The following is a 22497-nucleotide window of genomic DNA, read 5'->3' on the forward strand; positions in this document are numbered from 1 at the left end:
TCGGGATTCGCAACCTTTCTAAACCTCAAAGTGATTGCCTTTTCCTAGCTCCTTAGTTTCCTTCCTTCCTGGCACTTCAGTGTCACTAGGTAATGTACCAGGTTGACGATTTAGCAAGGCATTGACAATTTGTCCAATTTGATTTTCCAAAGTCTTTATAGAAACAACTTGACTCTTGCATATAAGCTTCAACTCCTCTAATTCAGATTTTTCATTAGCTTGTTACAGCTGAAGTTGCTGTCTTGGTGCATATTGCGGTTGTTGAAAACCAGGGGGTTGTACTGCTTAGCTGGATACTGCTGATAAGGCTGTTGAACTACATTCTGAGCGTCGCTTCAACTGAAATTAGGATGATTGCGGTTATTGGGATGATAAGTGGCTGTCACAGGTTGCTGCAAACGCTGAAAGTTGTTCATGAACTGAACTGATTCACTAGAAATTGCGCACTGATCAGTCTCATGGGCACCAACACAAAGTTCACATACACTAGCGATTTGATTAACTCTATAATTAGCCAGAGTGTCCACATTCATCGTCGAAGCCTTAAGTTGGGCCGCTATAGCAATTGCTGCATCCAACTCCAGAATTCCGGCCACTTTTCCCTGAGTCAGTCTCTGGGAAGGATTCTGGTATTCATTAGCAGCCATCAGTTCAATCAATTCATAAGCTTCATCGTAGCTCTTAGCCCACAGGGCTCCTCCTGATGCTGCATCGAGCATAGGTCTAGAAGTAGCACCCAATCCATTGTAGAAACAGGTTATAATCATCCAGTCAGGCATGCCATGGTGTGGGCACTTCCTTAGCATCTCCTTATATCGATCCCAAGCCTCACACAGAGATTTTCCAGTTTGCTGAGCATTCCTGATTGCAGTAGTCTTCGCCATAGGGAAGAATTTAGTGAGAAAATTTTGAGCAACATCTTCCCAAGTGGTGATAGACCCTGCTGGTAGAGAATATAACCAACATTTAGCTTTATCCCTCAGAAAGAATGGGAAGAGTCAACTTGAAAGTGTCGCAGATCTCGATGATATCCCTGATGTGCATGTTGGGGTCTTCAGTAGGAGAACCCCCAAACTGAACTGAGTTATGTATCATCTGAATCATTCTTGACTTGATCTTAAAAGTGTTAGCCCTGATGGCTGGCCTGATGATGCTCGACTGAATGTCATTGATCTTAGGCAGAGAATAGTCCATCAAAGCCTTAGAATTTTCTACTTTATCTCCCATCACTACTAAAAATGGTTCTTCAAATTTCTCTTCTTCTCCTATCTTCTTTTCTTCTTCAAAAACTTCCTTTCGAACCACCACAACTTCTTCCTTGGCTTTATCCAGAGTTCTCTTACGAGTACGCGAACGCGTATGCATACACCCTCGCTAGAGTACCTGAAATAAGATAATAAAACAGATACGTAACAATGTCCGAGTCAATGAACTTTAACGACCACTGATGGAAAATACATAAACTAAAAATTAACACTGCAGTCCCCGGTAGAGGCGCCAAAAACTTGTTAGTCGCTAAACACGCGCTAATAATACACGCAAGTATACGCGTTCGCAAGTAGTATAAGATATAAATTAGATTCGTTCCCACAGAGACTGGCTTGGTTAACTAATTAATTTATGCACTTAAGCAATAGTGTATGGTTATTATTCAATGCTAAGACAATAACAATTTGAGGTTGTTCATAACTAAGATTTAAACTAACAATTATAACTAAGAAAATAAGATTGATTGAATTAATATATATGACAAACATGGCATTCTAACTTCATTAAGTACTTCATTCAATAGCCTTTTCATTCATAACATTAACATGTAATGGTGATGACACTAATCAGATAACACGAAACTGATAAACACCAACTTTCGTTGCACGAATACCATACTACCAGACATCCACAAAAGAGATAGAAGCTGAATAGACACCAGTTATATTGAGACCCTATATGTCTATAGAATTTGACAACATAACGGTTAAAGAACAAGTTATCTATCTTGATTATATAGGGCAAGTAAGATGGTTAAAATTACCTACTAATCATGCATAACAAATACATGAACCTATGCTAGCATGGCAAGTTCTAAATCCTTAAATTCACTTTCGCTTCATTAAGATTTAACACACTATCTTATAAGTTCGCGACGCTCATAAGATGAATAAGCACAACCAATACTAGGTTATCATACAATCACCACACACTAAGGCATCAGAACAATTCAACTAAAGAAATCCATAAATAAATCCGCTAGAACCCCACGATAACGATTAGCCCATAATCGGACTCATCATCAACGTGGGTTCCGATGAAAACATGGTATAATAAACGTAGTGTTGATAATGAATAAATAAAACCAAGTACGAGACAAGAGTAAGGTTCACAAATAAGAAAACTAGCATCCAAGTTACAACTTAGAACAAAGATTCACAAGTAAAAATAAGAGCTTCTTCGTCTTTGTCGAATTGTACTAACACGGTCTTCTTACAGCCCTCCTTGTGATATGTTATGAAAAATGACCTAAAGTTATGATTATATAGCATCCCTGATCAGCAGAGAAGTCCAGAAATCAGACTTCTATTCAAAATAGGATCCTTGAAACCTGACCTGGCGCGGTCGCGCGCTTAATCAGTGCGAGCGCGGCTGCGCGCTTGATCAGTGCGGGCGCGCTGGGCTTCTGTAAAAAATCATCTTTCTTATTTTTCTTGCAGATTTGAGCCGGTCTTCACGAGTTTTATTTCTTGGAAACCATCCTAACACCATATTAGTATCAAATCAATGCTAATCACCTGGTTCTCAGATTAATGCCTGAAATTCAAAAACACTAGAAACCACATTAAAGCACCAATAACTTGAGTACAGATACACCAATTTGAAGCTTTATGGAGCGTAATAAAGTGTCATAAATGCCACTCAACAATCCTCACCACTCTCAGTTATAACAATTAGGGCGATCTCCTTTCTCTTCTTTTTACTCACCTCATCCTTTTGAGAAGATGAGGTGGTTGGTTTCCTAGCTTTTACAGGTTTTGAAGGAATGGTTTCAGCTTGGGAAGATCCCTATGGGTGTTCTTGTATTTGTACTTCCACAGGTTCAGGGATCATAGATGTGCTAGATTGTACATTTGACCGCATGTCAGGCATTGGGTAAGGGTAACTCCTAAACATCTCCAACATGAATGGAGTGATTTTCAGACTTACATTTTACCTTATTCTTTGTAGTAAGTGAACCAAATATTATTTTGGACACTTGCTTACAATTGCCTAATTTTGTGCTATCTATACCATTTAATAAATGTATGTCTGCTACTTTATGATTTAAAGTGGACATAATAAATCTAGTAAAGAAAATTTCCTTACCTCTAGCTGACAGGGGCATTGTTAGCTGGTTGCAAGTTCTTCCAGGATCAATAGAGCAATATTCAAGTGTTTGTTGTGGGCAATTGAGTACACCATCTTTTGCACCACACTTGAAATATTGTCATACCCTGTCTTCCTGCATGTGAAGGCCCTCACCACAGAATCAAAGATGAAGGACCACTCATTCCTTAGATTTGTTCTGTTCAAGCTTGACAGGTTGATTCTTCCACCATAGTTGATGAAGTCCATAAACTCAGTCAGTTCATCATGAGTTGTTACCTCCACCAGATTTTCAGTTGGTAGCCCCAAAGCTCTATTCACATCTTGTTCATTGAACTCTATTAGTTGGCCTCCAATTGTGCATGCCACACCATAGAGAGAGAGAGAGAGTTGTCATTCATATCAGTCCTCACTACTGCTGTAGTCCAGAATTCATGCAGAACATCCAGATATAGAACATGATTTGTAGTCAAAGCTCCTGCAATATAATATTCAGCCAAAAGTTTCACAAACCCCTTGAAACTGTCAGGAGTTTGGTTAGCATCAGTAAAAGCGGGATAGTTTATTCCTTTCTCTGGAATAGAGGCTCTTGTAATATTTAGTGCCATTTTTGATTGATGAGAGTGAATGGGTAAGAAGAATTTTTAGGAAAGGAGTGAAGACGAGAGAAAAATCGGTTTTTGCTTGAAGGGCTAGGTCACTTGAGATCTCGAAAGTTGTAAGTATGTATATGTATTGAGATGTCTGGGTATTTATAGTAAAATCAAATAACTTGTCGAGAACTCAAAAATAGACGTTTGGAATCAGTCTAACGAGAAGTCATTTTAAGTGATGAAAAGCATATCGAGAAGTCATTTTAAATTACTCTTATATGTAACTAAAAAATGACTTATCGAGATGTCAAATAATTACCCAGTTTGTCCAAAAATGGACTGAATTAATTCCACAACTTTTATTTGAATAAATTCAAAATAAAATTAGAATAAATTTGCCAAAAGTATTTTACCAGAATAATTTATTAAGTTAAATTATTTTAGTTCTGAGTTATTGAGAAGTCTAAGAATTATACTTGTAGAGAACTCTGTGAATTAACACTACTAGAGAACTCTACAAGGACTTATCGATAAGTCATAATAAAGCTTATCGAGAAGTCACTCGAAAAGTCAGTGAATTGACTTATCGAGAACTCACTCGAGAAGTCTTAAAATAACTTGTCGATAAGTCAGTTAAACTTATCGAGAACTCAGTTCTCTATATACTTTTGAACAACTCAATTATGCCTTGTGTTAATTTCACATATTAAGAATGTAAATTAACAACTGAGCAGTTTACTTAGAATTTGAAAAATTCCAAGCTAAAATTTTTATTTTGAAAATAAAATTTGCAGAGATTTCTGAAATATTTATAATTCATATTTCAGTTAATTTCCAATTAAATCAAATTAATTTTGAATTACTAGAGATTAATCTGCTGCAAAACATTAGTTGAATTCTTGCCTTAGGATGAAGAATTAAGCATTCCAATTTCACCTACAAGTCTAGTGAAAGTTGCTTCATCCAAAGGTTTAATAAAAATATCAGCCAATTATTTTTCTATTGGACAAAAAAGAGCTCAATGGTACCATTTGTATAATGTTCTCTAATAAAATGGTACCTTACATCAATGTGCTTTGTTCTAGAATGATTAACTGGATTAGCCACTATAGATATAACACTAGTATTGTCACACATGATAGGAATTTTGTGTAGTATTAGGCCATAATCCATTACCTGATTTCTAATCCAAAGCACTTGAGCACAACAACTTCCCGCAGCTATGTATTCAGCCTCTGCTATAGAAGTTGATACAGATTGTTATTTCTTGGTATACCAGGATACAAGTCTTTGTCCAAGAAATTGACAGCTTTCACCAGTACACTTTCTATCAAACCCGCATCTAGCAAAATCTGCATCTGTGTAGCCAACAACGTCAAAACCAGTTCCCTTAGGATACCATAATCCCAAGTTTGGAGTCCCCTTCAAATATCTAAAAATCCTCTTCATAACCATCAAATGTGATTCTTTTGGATTGGCTTGAAATCTTGCACATAGACATGTTATAAACATGATGTCTGGTCTACTTGTAGTTAAGTAAAGCAATGATCCAATCATTCCTCTATAGCTTGAAATATCTACACTCTTGCCTTTTCTATCTTCATCCAACTTTATTGCTGTAGACATAGGTGTAGAAGCAGGTGAACAATCAACCATACCAAACTTTTTCAATAAGTCCTTGACATACTTAGTTTGGCTGATGAAGATCCCATCACTTCTTTGACTGACTTGTAGTCCAAGAAAGTAACTTAATTCCCCCATCATACTCATTTCATATTCACTCTGCATAAGCTTAGAAAATCTTTGGCAAAACTTTTCATTTGTAGAACCAAAGATGATATCATCCATATAGATCTGAACTAGGATCATATCTTCCCCATATTTCTTGTAGAATAGAGTCTTGTCTATAGTACCTCTAGTAAAACCATACTTCAGTAGGAATTCTGACAATGTATCATACCAAGCTCTAGGTTCCTGCTTTAGTCCATATAGAGCCTTGGGTAACTTGTACATAAAATTTGGAAATTCTGGATCTTCAAATCTAGGTGGTTGTTGCACATAAACTTCTTCTTCTAGCTCACCATTCAGGAAGACACTCTAGATATCCATTTGATACACTTTAAAATTTGAATATGCAATAAATGCTAGGAAAATCCATATTGCTTCAAGTCTTGCAACTGGAGCAAAAGTTTCATCATAATCAATTCCTTCTTCTTGTGAGTAGCCTTTAGCAACCAATCTTGCTTTGTTTCTGGTAACTATACCATTTTCATCCATCTTGTTCTTGAACACCCATTTTGTTCCAATAATGCTTCTATTCTTTGGTGCAGGAACTAACTCCCAAAATTTGTTCCTTTCAAACTGATTAAGCTCCACTTGCATAGCAGATATCCAATCAGGATCCGAGCATCTTCAGTTTTCTTGGGTTTTATTTGAGACAGAAAGCATGCATATAGGCACTCATTAGCAGTTGCACTTCTGCTCCTCACACCAGCAGTAGGATCACCAATAATTGCTTCTCTAGTATGACTTTTATCCCACTTCCTTGTAGGAGTTTGTTGACTTGTGCCTTCATCATTCTCTTCATTAGTGGTACAGCTGCTAGATCCTTCTTCTCTTTCTCCCTCTGAGTTTGTGCTATCAAATTCAGGTTTTTGAGATGAGATTCCATTCCCATGATTTTCATGTTTAGTAATCTCTTCATTCAACATCTGTTCTGCATTGACTTCATCTTCACCATCAGAATCACTATCAGTGTTGAGGTTTTCAAATGTAAGGGCTTCAGCTTCATTTTCATCAAGGCATTCCAAGCCTGAACACTTGTCATCACCAAAAGCCACATCTGTTCTTTCCATAACCTTCTTTTGATCTATCACATAGACCTTGTAGGTAGTTCTTTCCAATGAATATCCCATAAAAATTGCTTCAAAAACTTTTGAGTCAAATGTTCCCACATATTCAGAGTTGTCTTTCAAAATGTAACACTTGCTTCCAAACACATGAAGATGCTTTACAATTGGCTTTCTATTAGAAATGATTGAGTAATATGATTTGCCATGTGCCTTGTTAATGAGGTATCTGTTCTGAGTGTAACATGCAGTGTTAACAGCCTCTTCCCATAAACTTGTTGGCAACTTAGCATCTTGCAGCATTGTTCTAGCATCTTCAACTAATGTTCTATTCTTTCTTTCAACTACTCCATTTTATTGAGGTGTTCTAGAAGCTGAGAATTCTTGAACAATGCCCTTACTTTTGCAGAATTCACTCAATATTGCATTTATGAATTCTGTTCTATTATCACATCTTAATCTTTTTACACAATTGTGGTCTTCAGCCTATTTTTCTATCTTCTTGATGTGCTCAATTATGATGTGTGGAGTTTCATTTTTAGAGTGCATGAACCACTCTACCCAAGTGTATCTTGAGAAATCATCCATCATCACAAGTGCATATTTGTTTCTTGAAATTGATAAGACATTTACTGGTCCAAACAAGTCCATGTGAATAAGTTGCAATGATGCACTTATAAAATTCATAGTTTTTGACTTGTGACTAGATCTTTTCATTTTTCCTTTTTGACAAGCTTCACAAACTTCAACTTGAGCAAATTCCAGTTTAGGCATGTCTCTTACTAACTCCTTTTTGACCAAGGTGTTAATTTCCTTGAAATTCAAGTGAGACAACTTCTTATGCCATAGCTTGCTTTGTTCTTCTGATGCCTTAGTATATAATCAACACATTTCATCCTTATTTGTTGAGTCCAAGTCTGCAAAAAATAAGCTTCCCTTCCTTGCTCCTTTCAGAGCAACTTCACCAGTTTTCTTGCTGATAAAAGTGCATTCTTCTTTTTTAAATAAGACTTCAAAATCTTTGTATGTAAATTGGCTAACACTGAGAAGATTCACTACAAGACCAGCTACCAGTGCTATATCATCAATGACAACATTTTCAATAACAATCTTGCCATATCCCATTGGGAATCCTTTGTTGTTGTCTCCAAAGGTCACCAAAAGGACAACCTTCTCCTCAAACTGTGATAGTTGGGCCTTATCACCTGTCATATGTCTGGAATACCCACTGTCAATTATCCATATGACTTTCTTCACTTTACCCTGCACACAATGAGTTTTAAGTGTGTTTAGCAACCCAAACAGTGTTGGGTACTTTCTTCTTGTTAACTGATTTAGCAGAAGTAGAATGAGTTGTTTCAGATAAAATAGAATTCAATGACTGTTGTGCATTTTCCCTATCTGATATAGACCCAATTTTTGTTTCTTTAAGGTCTACTCTCAGTTTGTGACAACTCTTCATCACTTTCAAGTTGCAAGGGATACAGTCAAACTTGTCACAGAATGAGTAGGGATCATTTGCATCTGCTTCATTGTACTTGCATGCTCCTTCAACTGGCTTGCTAACAACCTTTTTACAAAGATGAGTTAAATGATTTACAGAGCCACATTTTTCACACTTCTTTCTTTGAGCATCTGCAACATAAGCAACATTATTGCTTTTGTTTATCCCAATTTTCCCAATTCTATTTTTCTTCTTCTTTCTTGCATCTTCAGTCTTGGTTTCTTTGACAGGTGTCTTGGAGTTTTGTTTATCCATGAGCATCTCTTCAGCTTTGGAAGATGGAGTTGCTTCTGCATTTTTCTTCTCTTTATCTTCATCAGCAATTTCTTACTTGATAATCAACTCTTCTCACTGAAATTTACTTCACATGCCTTGAATATAGGTGAATCAACATTTTTCAGGATGGTTGGAACATTTTCAACTTCTGTTGCTTTCCCTTTGTCACATATATTCTTCTTCTTGTTGTTCAAGGCATCATAATCAAGACCAATGGCAATGTTTGCACATTGCTTATTTTTCTCATGGTACTATCCAATTAACTCAGATGCATTCTTGAAGGATTTCAATTTAACTCCATTATTTTCCAGCTTCTCCCTTAGCACTGCTTCAATTTCACTTGTACACTTGAGCTTGTTCTTTAGATATGCATTTTCTTGTCTTACAGTTTCAAGCTCTACCAACAATAATTCAGTTTCTTGTTTCTCACTTTCAAGTTTCTCATTTATCTTTGTCAATCTGCTAACTTCTTCATTAGTAGCAATCATACTTGTATGAATGTGAAACATTAATGTGCTCATCTAATCTACAGTTTCCTTATATTGACTCATATTTAAATCAGTGGTAGTGAGAGTTCGTACCTGTGATTTTGATGAGGATGATTCTCCTTGCTCCAAGGCCATTAAAGCATAATTTCCAACTTCCTCATCTTCATCATTATCAGAATCATCCCAACTTTTTCCCTCTGCAATATAAGATTTGCTTTGCTGTTTCTTTAGAAGAGCTTCATACTTTGCTTCCAGTTCAAGATAAACTTTGTCTTTCTTTTCTTTCTTGGGTTTCCTACATTCTGTCACAAAATGGCCTAGTTCATCACAGTTGAAGCACCTTATCTTTGATCTATCAACAGATCTAGTTTTGTAACCATTTTTGCTATCAGATGTGTACTTCCCTTTTCCTTTCCAGTTGTTGTCTTTGTTGAAAAACTATCCTTTACCCTTGAAGAATCTTGGCTTTTTTACTCTAATGTTAGAGAACTTTCTTGCCAGATAGGCCATTAATTGATCTAGCTCATCCAGTTCATCAAGAGTGTAGAACTCATCTTCTTCTAATTCCAGAATGACTTGTTCCTGTGAGTCATTTGTTCTTTGCTCACTCGGTGAGGCAACTGGAGTTTGAGATCTTGGCTCATCATTAGATGTTTGGCTTGAAAGGAATATGTCCTAAGTCCAATCGTGTATTAGGATTTAGGAATAACTTTTATGTAATCTATTTTGATTTCATTGATATTAATAAAGACTTGTTTTGTTTTTATTACGGGCTTTATCTATTTAAGTGTTTAAATAAGATATACCATAGTTTAGAGTAAAGCTTTTTATGGATTATGATGAGATCATAATAGTGAGACCTAAAAAGATGATAACTCTAAACTTAAATAGTTCCTGGTCGTAGGATTACTAACTGGTAATTAATAATCCGCAGAGATCGGTACATACTATGCTTGCTTCATTATGAAGGATGTCTGTTCTCATAGACATTTGTGTGGTGACACTATAGCTAGTATGTAGGTGCTTATTATGGAATAAGTTCACTGAACATGACTCGCACAGCTGAACAACTGATGGAGTTCACTCACGTGTCAGCAGTTGTTCACATAGTGATAGTTGTACAAGTATCCTTAGACTTGAGGTCATCATAGTCATCTTGTGTACACTGAACTATGCTTTGGTTTAGTTCTTAGTCTCCAGGGACAATTATTAGGGCTCTTCTGGGTATAGGAATTTGTACACGAAGATAGTGTATGATCAATAAAGGATCTACCCCTTCCAGTGAAGGAAGCGAATGTTCAAGGCTGATCCACTAATGCTAGTTCAGGAATCTCTGGCCAGAGTAAATGAAATTAGAAAGGAGTTTCTAATTTGCATAGAACTACGCATAGTAAATGGTAAGCAAGTGATTAAATTAGATAGGCTTGACACGAGATCCATGCCTTGTATTTAATCGGGACATTGTAGGGTAGAAGGAGTTTATTGTACGGTAACTATTCACTGACAGGTTCTTGGTATTCTAAGCAGTGAATTCATATTATCCGGATAGTCGCGATATGTTGAGAAGCATCACTCACGATGTAGAATAAATGTGATTAATTAATTAATCATATTTAATAAATTAGAGAATTTATATAAATAATGATAAAATAGTTTTATTATTATTTATTTCTACTACCGGCTTAATATTGAACCTACAAGGTCACACCATAAAAAGAGAATGATTTTATGGTGGAGTAATTAATTAATAATGGCTAATAATTATTTATTTATGAAATAAATAATTAATTGGCAAATTTAATAATTGATTAAATTAGATTTAATTGATTATAAATTAATTAAGAAAAGTTCTTAATATTATTAATTAAAGGATTTAATTTTTGGAAATTAAATCAAGAGAGAGAATTATTTCTAAAGTGTTTAGAAAAAGGATTAATAATTAAAAGGTGTTTTAATTATTAATGAGAATAATAAATGGGATAATAATAATAATATTTATGGGAAAATTTCAGCTGAAAATTTTGCCTATAAATACACTATTATAGACCCTATTTTATTCTAACCCCAGAAACCCAAAAGTTTTAGAAAACCAAATTCTCTCCACCTCCTCCTCCTCCTAAAAGTCGTTTTCTTGGTGGATACCGGTGGAGTGCTTCACACTTGAGGAGCAACTGCTAAGGATCTCTGATCGTTGTCTCCGAATTATTTTAAAAGGTTAGATTCGATCCCTCGAATTTTTATTCACGATTTATATGCTTTTATTTGGATTTTGTATGTGTAAAAGTGTTTTGCCATGCCCCCGCTGCGTTAAAAATCCAACATTGGTATCAGAGCATAGGTTGTATGCATATAGATCTGTGGTAAAAAATTCAGAATTTTATGTGCTTGTATGAATTAATTATGATTTTTACAAGTTATATCATGGATTAATTTTGTCTGATGAGAAATCGTTTCTCAGAATAATTTTGAATGTTGATCTGGGTTCTACAAGTGTTGTAGATCGTCTGGGTATTTTTTTCATAATTTTAGGATGTATAGATTTTTTATTATGAATTTTTGAAGTTCTTGTAATTAAAATTCTTAATTTAATAAGTAAATATATGTATATATATAGTATATATATATATATATATATATATATATATATATATATTTGTATCTGCTGTAAAAGAATGTTTCTGCTGTTCTGCTATTACCTGTTCAATGGCACGGAAAGAAGACAGTCAGGTACACAGATGTCAGGCACGTTAACCGAGAAGGAATCTGCCAGGCGGCTGTAGAAATTAAAAAAAAAAATTTAAAGGGTGTCGCGCATTCCGGGAATGCGTTAAACCCCTGTGGCGCATTCACGGAATGCGTTACACCATTGTAACGCATCACCGGAATGCGTTACAGGGCTTGTAACGCGTTCCTGTAATGCGTTACAGCCCGTCTGTTGATTTTAAAATTGATTTTCTGGGAGTTTCGTAACTCCGTTTTAGGCGTGCAATATACCGTTGGATTCGTTTTTTTGAGACGGATCTAATGGAGTGATCATTTTTAGTTTATATAAAAGTTTTGAACTGTTTATATTCCATGAAGTGTTTTAAAGCTGTTTTTGATCGTTTGAATTGATTTTAAATGCTTCATGTGATACATAGAGATGTATAATGCTTAGACTAATGTGCTAGATGATGTAACATGCCTACCTTGATGTTTATTCATGTTGATATATGTGATATATGCTTAGTTTATCATGCGATGATAGATTTATATGAACTTAAATAAACATAAGGCGTTTGTTAGACAACCTAGTATAGTGAAATTGTTTCATAACCTTAATAATAATATTATGAATACAATCATGAGATTCTTGTGTTTATGAAACACGTAATTGAATATGAATTTTCAATATGAGAGAAAGGATGATTCTGTCAATAACAGATTTCTATCTGTAAGAAAGGGTTATTAAGTGACGCCTCTTGACAATGCTCCACCCGATCTGGGAATCATCTGATTATTGATTATTGATTTGAAATATTTAATTTAAAAGGAAGAATTTCTTTATAATATGATTATGATTGTAACGTAATATAATCCCTCTAAAATTAAATAATATCAAGTAGTAATTGGCCAATGATACAACGGGCTTGTGTCGGTCATAGCCTTCCAACATGGTAGAAAGTAGTTCTTATTTTTGAATCATTGTCGTTTCGTGCCACAACCGAGGGCTTTGATTTTGAAATAAGAAATACTTGTCTATTACATAGAGATGTGTACATTGAATAAGAATCTAAAGTTCGTTACGTGCCACAGCCGTGGGCCTTTGGGGACTGATTCAATTGTACGGAATGTTGGGTTAGACTTGACTTAGAATATTGAGTTTGTCGTGCCACAGCCGTGACTCAATTATTCAAGAGGCTAAAGTTTGATTAGGGAATAACATAAGATGTAATTGACAAGAGTTGTCTGCCTATTGAACATTACATGGCGTTTCGTGCCACAGCCGGGGTTGTGTAATGGAATGTAGGATCCCTATTCCCACTAGCATTATGGATGCTTAATTTTTCATGTAGGGGGTTGAATAAATTAGGAAAACTAGTGGGAGCCACTTATGAATAAAGACCCGATTCATATAGTGTTTTGAAATGAAATCGAATATTTGCTAAGTGTTGTTATGTGTTTATCATTTAAAGATTTACTTTGTACGTTATGTCTTCTGCACTATCACTCAGGAGCATACTAGATGCTCACAAATTGACTGTTCCTAATTATGCTGATTGGTTTCGAAACTTGAGAATTGTTCTCAGGATTGAGAAGCTGGAATACGTGATTGACTCACCTAAGCCTACTGAACCTGCTAGTGATGCACATAATGATGAACATATTGTGTATCGTAAGTGGATAGATGATGCAAATGTTGCTCAATGCATCATGGTAGCTTCCATGAACATTGATCTACAGAAGCAACATGAGCATATGGATGCTCACACTATCCTCATGCATCTACAAGAGTTGTATGATGTGGCGGGGAGGACAGCTCGATATGAGATATCGAAGGAGCTGTTCGAGTGTAGGATGTCTGAGGGATCATCTGTGAATGACCATGTACTTAAGATGATCAATTTGATTGAACGTCTTGGATAACTTGGTTTTGCAATGGATGGGGAGCTGAGCCGAGACTTGGTCTTGCAATCGCTTCCGAGTTCGTTCTCGCAGTTTGTTGTGAACTTTCACATGAATAAGTTGGATGTCAGCCTGCCTGAACTCCACAACATGTTGAAGACTGCGGAATCGAATTTTCCCCCTAAGAAGAGTTCTGTTCTTCTAATTGGTGAAGGTTCTAATCCTAAGAAAAGAAAGAGGAACCCTTCCAAGAAGAAGAAAGTAGGTGAGAAAACGCCGGTTCCACCAAAAGCTGAAGACCCCAAGAGCAAAGTTGTTTGCTTTCACTGTAACAAGGTGGGGCACTGGAAGAGGAACTGCAAGGTTTACCTTGCAGAATTAAAGAAGAAGAAGGGTAGTGAGACTACCGCTTTTGATTCAGGTATGTTCATGATAGAAGTGAATATGTCATTAAATCAAATTTCTACTTGGGTATTAGATACCGCCTGTGGTTCTCAAATCTGCAATTGTTGCAGGGACCAAGGAGCAGTAGGACTCTTGAGGAAGAGGAGGTGATTCTACTGTTGGAAATGGAGCAAGAGTTGCTGCTGTAGATGTAGAATCATTTCATTTGCATAGGCCTATGGGCAAGACTATTGTTTGAAATAATTGCTATTTTGTTCCCTCGATTGTGAGGAATATTATTCCCATGTTAGACTTGGCTGGATTTTCATTTATTATTGAGAATAATGAATGTTCTATTCTTAGAGATAATATTCTTTATGGACGTGGTACTTTAAATAATGGTCTGTATATATGTGATATAATTTACTTCAGATTGAACAAACTAATAAAAGAAAAGGGATGATGAAAATCTTACTTTTTAGTGGCACTGCAGTCTCCATTTAGTAGACATGGAGAGAGGGCTGCAAATTTGCTAGGAATGGTACACACAGATGTATATGGACCAATGTCTAGCAAGCCATGGGTGGATTTTCATACTTCATTACTTTCATAGATGATAGATCTAGATTCGGATATGTGTTTGATGAAACACAAGTCTGAAGCCTTTGAAAAGTTCAAAGAGTATAAGTATGAAGTGGAGAAACAAACCAAACATAGTATTATAATTCTTCGATTAGATCGAGGTGGTGAATACTTTAATTGAGTGTTTCTAGATTATCTCAAAGTAAATGGTATAGTCTCCCAGTGGACTCCTCCAGATTAGTATCTGAAAGGAGAAATCGAACTTTGTTAGACATAGTTCGGTCCATGATGAGCTATGCAAATCTTCCAGTATTCCTATGGGGTTATGCATTGGAAACCTCAGCATATTTACTGAATAAGGTGCCTTCCAAATCTGTTCCTCAAACTCCGTATGAGATATGGAAAGAAAGGAAACCGAGTCTTAAACACGTTAAGATTTGGGGATGTCCAGCTTATGTCAAGTAAGTTGACCCAGATAAGCTGGAATATCGATCCGTAAAATGTAGTTTTGTGGGATATCCTAAAGAGACTTTAAGGTATTACTTTTACACCGATCATCGGGTGTTTGTCTCCAGACATGCTACCTTCTTGGAAAAGGAGTTTATCCTTGAAGGAAACAGTGGGAGCAAAATTGAACTTGATAAAGTTCAAGAAGCACAAACTACTACGGATCAAGTGGAAACACCTGTTCTGACTGAACAAACTTTTGTGGAACAGGCCATTCATAGGTCAGGGAGAGTGTCTCGCCAACCTGAGAGGTAATATGGCCTTGTCATTGAGAATGACAATGAGTTGTCGATTAATAATGATGACGACCCTGTAACCTATAATGAGGCTATGAGTAGTGTTGACTCAGAGAAATGGCATAGTGCCATGAAATCCAGAATGGAATCTATGTATATGGTATACAAAAGATAGATTATAGCAGATGGCCAGGTGGAGACCTTTAAGGCCAGGCTTGTGGAAAAAGGATTCAAACAAAGGCAATGGATTGACTTTGATGAAACCTTTTACCTGTAGCCCTGTTAAAATCAGTTCGGATTTTGCTTGCGAATGCTGCTTACTGCGACTATGAAATCTGGCAGATGGCCAGATGGTTTTCTTTCCAAGGGAAATGAAAACCTAGTGTGTAAGCTGCTGCGAACCATATGTGGTTTAAAGCAAGCTTCTCGAAAGATGGAACATTCGTTTTGATGAGACAATCAAAGAGTTTGATTTTATCAAAAACGCAGATGAACCATGCATCTACAAAAGGGTTAGTGGGAGCGCGGTAACATTTCTTATATTGTATTGAATTAGAGTTGACACACATAACAACATAGCAGACCCACTCACAAAGCTACTTTATGAAAGTCACTTTGATAGTCAAGATGGGTATTAGATACCAGAGTGATTGGCTTTAGTACAAGTGGGAGATTGAAAGGAATATGTCCTAAGTCCAATCGTGTATTAGGATTTAGGAATAACTTTTATGTAATCTGTTTTGATTTCATTGATATTAATAAAGACTTGTTTTGTTTTTATTACGGGCTTTATCTATTTAAGTGTTTAAATAAGATATACCATAGTTTAGAGTAAAGCTTTTTATGGATTATGATGAGATCATAATAGTGAGACCTAAAAAGATGATAACTCTAAACTTAAATAGTTCCTGGTCGTAGGATTACTAACTGGTAATTAATAATCCGCAGAGATCGGTACATACTATGCTTGCTTCATTATGAAGGATGTCTGTTCTCATAGACATTTGTGTGGTGACACTATAGCTAGTATGTAGGTGCTTATTATGGAATAAGTTCACTGAACATGACTCGCACAGCTGAACAACTGATGGAGTTCACTCACGTGTCAGCAGTTGTTCACATAGTGATAGTTGTACAAGTATCCTTAGACTTGAGGTCATCATAGTCATCTTGTGTACACTGAACTATGCTTTGGTTTAGTTCTTAGTCTCCAGGGACAATTATTAGGGCTCTTCTGGGTATAGGAATTTGTACATGAAGATAGTGTATGATCAATAAAGGATCTACCCCTTCCAGTGAAGGAAGCGAATGTTCAAGGCTGATCCACTAATGCTAGTTCAGGAATCTCTGGCCAGAGTAAATGAAATTAGAAAGGAGTTTCTAATTTGCATAGAACTACGCATAGTAAATGGTAAGCAAGTGATTAAATTAGATAGGCTTGACACGAGATCCATGCATTGTATTTGATCGGGACATTGTAGGGTAGAAGGAGTTTATTGTACGGTAACTATTCACTGACAGGTTCTTGGTATTCTAAGCAGTGAATTCATATTATCCGGATAGTCGCGATATGTTGAGAAGCATCACTCACGATGTAGAATAAATGTGATTAATTAATTAATCATATTTAAAAAATTAGAGAATTTATATAAATAATGATAAAATAGTTTTATTATTATTTATTTCTACTACCGGCTTAATATTGAACCTACAGGGTCACACCATAAAAAGAGAATGATTTTATGGTGGAGGAATTAATTAATAATGGCTAATAATTATTTATTTATGAAATAAATAATTAATTGGCAAATTTAATAATTGATTAAATTAGATTTAATTGATTATAAATTAATTAAGAAAAGTTCTTAATATTATTAATTAAAGGATTTAATTTTTGGAAATTAAATCAAGAGAGAGAATTATTTCTAAAGTGTTTAGAAAAGGGATTAATAATTAAAAGGTATTTTAATTATTAATGAGAATAATAAATGGGATAATAATAATATTTATGGGAAAATTTCAGCTGAAAATTTTGCCTATAAATACACTATTATAGACCCTATTTTATTCTAACCCCAGAAACCCAAAAGTTTTAGAAAACCAAATTCTCTCCACCTCCTCCTCCTCCTAAAAGTCGTTTTCTTGGTGGATACCGGTGGAGTGCTTCACACTTGAGGAGCAACTGCTAAGGATCTCTGATCGTTGTCTCCGAATTATTTTAAAAGGTTAGATTCGATCCCTCGAATTTTTATTCACGATTTATATGCTTTTATTTGGATTTTGTATGTGTAAAAGTATTTTGTCATGCCCCCGCTGCGTTAAAAATCCAACATGGCTTTCATTGATAATTAAAGCACTTGAGCCATCTACAACATGTCCTTGACCAGATCTCAATGATTTCCTTTGAATCATTTCTAGTTCATATATTTTAAGAATTCCATATAGAACTTCCAGTATTATTCTGCTCAAGTCTCTCCCTTCCCTGATTTCTAAGATTTTCTGTTATAAATGATCAGAGAGAGTAAATAAGAACTTTAAGTTCACTTCTTCAGCTTCATAGTATTTGTCATGGAGCTGCAAGTCATTTATCAGCTTATTGATTCTTTCAAACACATCACTTTCTTTTGGTTTGGCCATAAAACCTTCATATTGTGAAATCAGTATCCTTTTTTGATTAGATCTAACTTTCTCAGTTCCTTCACAGAGTATTTCAATCTTTTTTCCCAGATTTTCTTGGTAGTGTCATAATTAACAATATTGTTGTACATCACATTGTCAAGTGACTCTATCAATATTAGCTGCAAGCCACTATCCAGGGAAACTTTCTCCTTTTCAGGCTCAGTGTACTCAGAAGGGTCTTTTGGAGCATAATGAGCTGGAATGACCACATCACCATCTGTTGATTCTTCAACTCTGACCATAGGAGTGAAGGACCCATTTTTGAGAATATGAATATAGAGTGGATTGGCCATCCCGATAAATAACAACATTTTCTTTTTCCAAAGAGTGTAGTTAGCTTTATCAAATATAGGAATTTTGATGCTACTGATCTTCTGTGTGTTCATTCTTCCAAGATCTTGAATCTGTTTACTTTCAGATTTTTCTGTGATACCACTTGTTAGGAAATGAATAACACACAGGGGGGGGGTGAATGTGTTTTACTGTTTTTATGCTTTTCTTGAGCTTTTTATGGCTGAACAAGGTAAATTAAATCTTGTACTGAAATGTGTTACTACATAAATTAAACATGTAATAATAAAGAACACAGATCTTTTCAAAACTCACTTAATTTTATATTAAAATTAAGAATGTTTTGCTATAAAATTTCTAGGCTCTTTGTTGATAAATAGCTTAGCTTCTTCTTGAGAGTGTTAAAAGATTTTCTATCTGAATTGTAACAACTGACTAAAGGACCAGTGTTAACTTTATAATTTCGTTAACTTACTGGTTTACACAGTGTACAATAAGACATGCTATTAACTTTAGTAAACTGTCACTTGTCATTTCCATTTCAGGAAAAGTGTATCTTTTATTTTTGGCTTAGCATATCTTAGCAACCTGTGTTTACTTTGATCTTCCTTTGTCAGTTAATATTCACCATTGATCTTGCACATACTTCAAGCTGCTTTTTGTAGACTTGTCAATCCAGCTGTTTGGATTGTTTGTTGATTGTTAATCTTGAATATTGAACTGGTCTGCAAATTGTACTTTGAGATTTTACCTCGAGATCTCCATTTGGTCTATAGAGAACTTGACATCTCGATAAGTATATTGGCTTATCAAGATCTCTAATACTCCATAGTTAATTTTACTTGTAGAGGTCTCTGAGTTCTCTATAAGAGAATTTGGCTTGTCGAGATCTCTAGTCTTCATATCTTCACTTTTACTTATCGATATTTCTGAGTTCTCTAGTGGTTTATTGACTTATCGATAACTCAGAGTTCTCTAGTCAAATTTGACTTGTCGATAACTCAAAGTTCTATAGTAAATTTTGGCTTATCGATATCTCTGAGTTCTCTAGTGGAATTTGACTTATCGATAACTCAGAGTTCTCTAATGAATGTTGACTTGTCGATAACTCTGAGTTTTCTAGTGAAGAAATGACTTGCCGATATCTCTAATCTTCATGTCTTCAATTTGGCTTGTCGATATCTCTCTATGAGATCTCTATAAGCTTTTATGACTTCTCGATACGTCATTTGGAGTTCTCGAGTGACTTCTCTATAACACTAAATCCGTGACTTGTAAAGATCTTTGACTTAGAATATTTTTATCCGAACAGATTTATTTAACTCCAAACTTCTTCATAATTTTTCTGAGGCATGATCTTCTATCTTCTTCTAGATAGAATCCTTAGACTTGATACTGTTTAAACAAAAAGACTCCAGTGTGCTCTTTTACATTTTTACAGACTTTAAATGTTACAAGTACAAATGCAAACTAAGATTACAATACAACTTACTTAGGGTTGTTAATTTGACTTAGTCTTATTAAAGTACATGCATGTCTTGCACAACACTCTTTAAACAACAATTGTTAGAATTTTACCAATTAGTCTACTCCCTTCGTCCTATTCAATTGTATACGGTATTGACGTAATTAGTCTATTGACGTTGAGTTCCCGAATTTTTTAGATGATGAAAAGAAATTAATTAAATCTTGTAGAAAACAAAGAAAATATTTGATACATAATTTTCTTTCTCATGGTCCTAAATTTTTGAAGGAAGGAAGAGAAAGTAAAAATTTGTTAAAATATTTAATGTAACTATTAATGTAATTAATCTTTTTATCCCGATCATCTCATTTTTGTACAGATTTTTTTTAAATGAAATTGATTCATATTTATTCTCTTTTTATGTTCTTTTTTTTTTCAAAAATCTCAATAACACCTTAAAAAAATAAATAAATACAAATAATTTTCTTTTTCTCCAAATTGAAACTCGGGAACACAATGAAAATATTTATATAGAAGAAAAAATAAATTAGAATAATTTTTAAATTATCGTTTACGGGAACTTGAAATTTATGTCGAACTCAGGTCCCTCAATATACACAACTCAATGGGACATGCGGGTAGATAGTGTAATACTGAGTTATACATACCATTAGCTAAGTTGGGGGGTTAAAAAGGTTTGGAAGGTTATCTCAGTTAAAACTGTTGTTTATTATGGAAATCAGATACCCCCGGAGCAACTTGCCTAAAAAGACACGAGGCATGTTTTCGGTGATCCTTTCGCTGTACAGAGAGATACGTCCTTATATTTTTATTCCACCGACGGTGAAACTCGAGTTTAATACTACTAATACAAGTATAACACTCCTTTTGTCTTGTAGTTGAAGTCTCAATTAAACAATCCTTTAAAATATTTGACTTTAGTACTTTCTGAGATGAAGATTAATCAAAATAGACTAAAGGAAAAAAAATGGATAGATACTAGATAGGTTAGTGAAAATCAAAACTAGCATCGGAGTGTCTCTTACAAGATAGTATAACTCTATATAATTTATATTTGAGCGAGAATCAAAATTAGAAATTGAGAATCTCTTATTATTTGAAATATTTCATCATACTTTGTTAACAAATTAATTTTAAAGAGTAGAAGAATCAATATTTTTATGTCACGGAAGGAATACAATTTTGATCGAATAAGAAAAGAATAAAATGTCCATTATGCAAAGTATTACTATTATATATATCAATAAATTATGATCTTTTAACTTTGTTATTTCATAAGCTCGGCTTCCCTTTTGTAGTAAATATTTTAATTTTTGAAAAAATGAATGTTGTAATTATTACTTTTGTACTAACTAAATAGACATGGATACTGAATTTTACGAATGTAATTTGCTAAAATAGATTTTGATTACTATCGTAGAAGAATCCGTATATCCGATGGGAGGATGCGAAAATACGTGTTTCGGAATATTCGATATAAGGACTCGACATGCGACCCAAATATTATTGAATCTTAGGATATAGTAGACTTTGACTTATTTTAAACTCGAAATCGGGACTTGAACCAATTTATAAAAAAAGCTCAAAATATAACAGAAATTATGACAATAAAGATGTTTAAACTCATGTAATTAATGTTAGCTTATAAAACAGAAATATTTGTTATTAATGTTGATCATATAAAAAAACAAGGACGAAGCGAGGAAGGACCCTCCCGAGGGTTCCACGACAAAGAAAGTGACCCCAAACGGCCCAGATACTATCTACCAAATGACGACACTCATTAGTACATATCCAACACATCCGTTAGAATTAACTTTGTTCTTCATTTCAGTCGATGACTTTTCCATTTTGTCACTTCGCATTTTAGTTTCATATTTAATACACTTTTCTTATAGGAGTAAATCTCTTTTACTTGATATATCTTGTTTAAATAAAGTTGTTTGCCGTAGATATTAGAGTGATACACATGAAAAAACCCTACTTTCATCAAATAATATTATTATACTTAAATAGATAGGGCCACGTATTGAACTTTTTTTTCATTAATTCGCACTAAATTTGATAAATCTATTAATCAATCATGGGTTCTGACAGAACAATTTTTTCGAACTTAGATTTCTTCAAATCAAGTCGTAACAAGTTTATTGAATTCAATTTCATTTTTTGGTGGAAATAATGTACTCCCTCCGTCCCGTTAAACGTTTCCTATTTTGACTTTCGGTACTGTTTACGGTAAGCGATTGACTAGTAATTTATGTCTAATGTATAATATCAAACATAGTCATGAGTGATCTCGTTGGATTCGTATTTATCAGTACTTTAATATAGTGAAATTTTTATATTTAATATTAATACGAATTTAAAGATATTAACAATCAAAAGTATGCATTGACAAACATGTCCAAGACAAATATGTTACGTTTTTAGGGACGGAGAGAGTATTTGTTAAGTTCAATGTAAAGTATCAAGTCAGAAATTTGATAAAATAAAACATTTAATATTAATATTTACTAGTTGGTTTTTTAATTTAAAAAAATAAAAACAGCTAATTCAAACAGTTAAGCAACGCAGACCCTATAAAATGATTCCGCAGCCTACTATTCCAGTTTAAAGGCTAAAGAGCAAGGACATTAATGTCAGACCATCTGTAATTTCAT

The sequence above is a fragment of the Apium graveolens genome, chromosome 6 (assembly GCF_009905375.1).
Source record: "Apium graveolens cultivar Ventura chromosome 6, ASM990537v1, whole genome shotgun sequence".
In the NCBI taxonomy this organism is placed as follows: Eukaryota; Viridiplantae; Streptophyta; class Magnoliopsida; order Apiales; family Apiaceae; genus Apium; species Apium graveolens.